The sequence below is a fragment of the Anomalospiza imberbis genome, chromosome 15 (assembly GCF_031753505.1).
Source record: "Anomalospiza imberbis isolate Cuckoo-Finch-1a 21T00152 chromosome 15, ASM3175350v1, whole genome shotgun sequence".
Taxonomy (NCBI): Eukaryota; Metazoa; Chordata; class Aves; order Passeriformes; family Viduidae; genus Anomalospiza; species Anomalospiza imberbis.
The window spans coordinates 3707025-3711939 of record NC_089695.1 but is presented as its reverse complement, the minus strand read 5'-3'; positions in this window follow the sequence as shown (position 1 = coordinate 3711939).

Sequence of the window (4915 nt, the reverse complement as noted above, 5' to 3'; positions counted from 1 at the left end):
TGGGGGCAGCGAGGCCCCTCTGGCCAACAATTTGCTTTTCCAGATCGTGTCTTGATTGACATTCTCTCTGCCCCTGGTTGCTGTTATTCCCTCAAGCAGAGGGAACAAGAAGTCACACATGATGCTGGAAGATTTTAGATGCATCAGAAACCCCACAAGGCACCTCTGTGGACCAGCACCATGGCACCTCCAACCAGGCTGTGTGAGGCTGAGTGGGGCACAGAAAACAACTCTGTCCACAGCAACCTACAAACACTGCAGCCCTTGCTAAGATCAGGAGAACCAAGGAGTCCTGGAATATCCTGGGTTTGAAGGGACCCACAAGAATCATCCAGTCCAACTCCTGGCCCTGCACAGACACCCCATAATCCCATCCCATCCCTGAGAGCTTTGTCCAAATGCTCCTGGAGCTCTGGCAGCTTTGGGGCTGGGACCGTTCCTGGGGAGCCTGGTCAGTGCCCCACCACCCTCTGAGGAAGAACCTTTTCCTGCTATCCACACTAAATCCCCCTGACACAGCTCCAGCTGTTCCCTTGAGTGCTGTCCCTGGTCCCAGGGAGCAGAGATCGCAGCTGCAGCCCCTGGGGAGGTCTGACCTCAGTCTGCTCTGCTCCAGCTGGACAGGCCAAGTGCCTTCAGCTGCTCCTCTGGGTCCTTCACCATCCTCGTGTCCCTCCTTTGGATGCTGTTTCTCATATTGTGGTGCCCAGACCTGGCCCCAGATAGAGGCTGGATACATGTGGCATGTCCCCAGCCAAAAGCCAGGCCAGGAACAGGGTGTTTTCCATGGCATCCCTTGGGTGAAGGGCTGTGAGCAGGCAGCAGCAGCGTGACAGAGCTGGCTCTGCTGCAGGATGGGCACGGCAGCAGCACTTCCTTCCTTTAATTCCCCTTTTTTCCATTGCTCTGGGAAAGCAGGTAGAGCTGCTGGCTTCATGCTGGAGGCAGGCTGCCCAGTGACAGCTTTCACTGGGGATACCTGCAGGGATGGGGTTCCAGTGCCAGGCTGGTGTCAAAAGTGGCTTTGGTCCCTTGACTAAAAGTGCTGCAGTCAGTGTTTTTAGTGCTGCAGTTGCACCACCAGTGTCCCTCAGAGGTCCCATGTGACAGGGCTGCTTTACTGACACAAAATAGCAAAAATAAAGTGCTCTGCAATATTCTGTGTGGCCTTGGGCTGTGTGAGCCAGCCCAGACTCTGGTGCAGCCACCGTGTGCTGCAGGAGATCTGATGGCAGCAGAAGAGCTGCTTCCTGAAGCTCCTGAGCACACACCGTCTCTCACTCACTGAGCCAGGCACTTTCACAGACCACAGAATCATGGAATGTCCTGAGTTGGAAGAGACCCACAAAGATGATCAAGTCCAGCTCCTGACAGCCCCAGGAATCCCACCCAGTGCCTGAGAGCATTGTCCAAATGCTCCTTGGACAACCTTCTTGTTGGTCCAAGCATTTAGCTGTGGGACAAAGGAGGTGGCAGCCAAGGTGGCCAGGGAGGTGTCCTGGCCCAAGGATTTGGGAGTTTCCCCCTTGGCCTCCAGATTCTGCAGGGCTCTGATCTTGGCTCACAAAGCCCACAGAAGGATGTGCTGCCTTTCCAGGGATGTGCCCAGCTTGGGAGATGCTTTGCCTCACCCTGACCCCAGCCTGGACCCCTCAGCAATGATGAGTTTAAAATCCTGGTGGCAGAATGGAGCATCCCTCCATCCCTGGATCGTGGGGCTGCTCTGAGTGCTGCACACCCCTCACCCACTGAGGTTCTGCCTTCTTTTGGAGCACCAGAACCTTCCCAGGAGAAAAAGTTTGAATTAAATAGATGTCAGTGGATCAATCTGTGATTTCTGAGTCTGTCAGCTGCTAGCACCTGCAGGGTCCTGTGGCACTGATTCTCCACTTACATTTTGGGTGGAAAAACCATTTTTACTCATTTTGGAGCTGTCACAGGCTGGCATTGGAATATGATGAGCTTCCAGTCCCTTCCAACCCAAACCATTCCATGATTCCATGACTGGGGTGGTACTGCTGGGCAGAGCACCTTTGGGACAGAGGCTGCTCCTGGTCCTTTTTTCTGTGAGTTTTCACTTTTCTTTGAATCTTGCTCAACACTGAGGATTTCTCCTTTTCCAGTTGTGTCTTTGCTCCTTTACAGTGACTTTTTTGCACCTTCTAACAAAGGCCTCCTAAGTTATCAAAGCCTGGAATAACTAATTGAACCAGCTTGGCTGGGAAGTTTCTATTCCTTTAAATCCTTGTGCCTTTCCCTAAGCCCTTCCAGAGTTTTTCCCCCTAATACAGCACTGCAACTTGACCCTGTGGTGCAGAGCCCATCAGAGGGAGATGAAGGAAAGGCACATGGAGACAGGAGTCATCTGAGGACAAGGCAGGGCTCAGAGAACTCCTGCAGCGGTGCTCGGATGTTTGGGAGCAGGAGATGTTGGCATGGCATGGTGCTGGCAGGTGCAGACAGCAGATCCCTCAGTACCTCCCTTAGGAGCTCAGGGCACAGCAGTGTCCCAGTTTGGGGACAGCCACAGCCACAGGGGCTGCAGGAGCAGCTCTGGCCCTGGGAGACAGAAGGGAGGAAGCTGCAGGTGGAATCTCCTAAAATGCTGTGAAGGGGTGTGAAAAGCTGGGGCTGCCCGGATCCCTGGCAGCGTCCCAGGCCAGGCTGGACAGGGCTTGGAGCACGCTGGGATAGTGGAAGGTGTCCCTGCCCCGGGTAGGAACTGGGATGATCTTTAAGATCTCGTCCAACCCAAGCCAGCCCGTGACTCTGAGATTCTATGAAACGCCATTCCTGGATGTCTCGGCTCTTACCTTGTGAAAAAACATGATGAAAATGACTTTCCTGCTTCCATTTCTTATCTCGTGGAGCAGTTTGCATCCAGCTGCAGCAAACAGCAGATCATCATTAGCCGTGGTACTAGAACCACAACCAAATCACTTTTCTCTCTATTCCTGCGGACAAAATCCAACACTTCTCCTGTGAATGTTAGGAAATGGTTACTTTCACCTTGGCTGACTGAGGTCCTTAGAGCTGTGACTTGCAGGTACTTGGAAACTGCCCCAGAAACAGGACAAGGTTCCAGAGATATTCCCAAGGGGTGGGAAGCCTGTTGTGCCCTGGAACACGGCCCCAGCCGCGATGTCTGCCGGGCCAGGTGTGAGTGAGGGGCTGTGCTGCCCTCAGGAGCATCTCCCAGAAAAGGAATCTGTGATGTCACTTCCAGCCACGGGGATGGGGCATTGGCTGGGCCACACAAAGGGAAAGCAGAAAATGCTGGAAGAAAAGCAGTTTTACCCCAACCCAGGACTGGCTTTAAGAGCCAGGACTGCTTGGGATTAGCGTTCGAGCGTTTCCAGTGCTGTGCCAGGATGAAGGGTGGGTTGCCTTTGTCATTGGATGTGCAGGGCTGTCTGGAGTGTGGCAACCAAGGCGTGCCCGAAATGAAAAGGAAAGGAAGAAAAGAGCAGGAAGCCACAAAATAAACCAAAGCAGTTGGAAAAAAACACCAACAAAAAGAAATCCACCCAGACAGCCATTTTTATTAATTTTTGGTTTATTTTCTCTGTAACAAATGTGGAGGGAAAAGAAATTAATTCAAAATACATCTTGTGAGACAGCCTCCAGAAATGCTGAAGTCTCACAGAAGGCTGGCAGCAAAGTCAGCATGAGAACAGCCCACCATGGCCCAGAGGCAGCACCAGGGACCCTCATCCCCTCCTGGGCCCAGGAAGGAGCAGGGACCCTGTGTCACCAGCGGTGCTTTCAGTGTTATTTAACGTCAATTGTGCTTCCCAGCGCCACCGAAGGCCCACAGGCTGGATCAGGACAAGCCAGGTACCCCTGCGGCCACTCAAGTGCTCCAGGAGGGCTCTGCCAGGCCCCAGTGCGCTCCCGGCCTGCCCGGGACAGGGCATCGGGGCCTCCGCGCTGGGCCCGGGCAGCGCCTCGGGGGGCGAGGAGAGCGGCAGCTGCACAAGGGGCCGGGGGTAGAGAACTCCCGCCGGGGCCGGGGCCGGGGCCGGGGCCGGGGCCGGGGCCAGGGCCGGGGCCGGGGCCGGGGCCGGGGCCCGCGGGGTCTCAGGCCTGCCCGGTCCCCTCAGGCCGGTCCCGTTCAGTCCCCTCATGTCGGTTCTGTCCCCTCAGGCCGGTCCCGTTCTGTCCCCTCATGTCGGTTCTGTCCCCTCAGGCCGGTCCCGTTCTGTCCCCTCATGTCGGTTCTGTCCCCTCATGTCGGTTCTGTCCCCTCAGGCCGGTCCCGTTCAGTCCCCTCATGTCGGTTCTGTCCCCTCATGTCGGTTCTGTCCCCTCATGTCGGTTCTGTCCCCTCAGGCCGGTCCCGTTCTGTCCCCTCATGTCGGTTCTGTCCCCTCAGGCCGGTCCCCTTCTGTCCCCTCATGTCGGTTCTGTCCCCTCATGTCGGTTCTGTCCCCTCAGGCCGGTCCCGTTCAGTCCCCTCATGTCGGTTCTGTCCCCTCATGTCGGTTCTGTCCCCTCAGGCCGGTCCCGTTCAGTCCCCTCATGTCGGTTCTGTCCCCTCAGGCCGGTCCCGTTCAGTCCCCTCATGTCGGTTCTGTCCCCTCATGTCGGTTCTGTCCCCTCATGTCGGTTCAGTCCCCTCAGGCCGGTCCCGTTCAGTCCCCTCATGTCGGTTCTGTCCCCTCATGTCGGTTCTGTCCTCTCATGTCGGTTCTGTCCCCTCAGGCCGGTCCCGTTCAGTCCCCTCATGTCGGTTCTGTCCCCTCAGGCCGGTTCCCTCCCGCGGCTTCGGGCCCGGCTCGGCCGGGACTTCTTCCCGTCCCGTCTTCTCGCGAGAGAACGCGCTGTGGCGTCACGCGCCGCGGCGGCTGCCTCGCGCGCGCGCGCTCACGCCGCCGCCGTATCCTTCCGCGCGCTCCCCCTCCCCCTTCTGGAG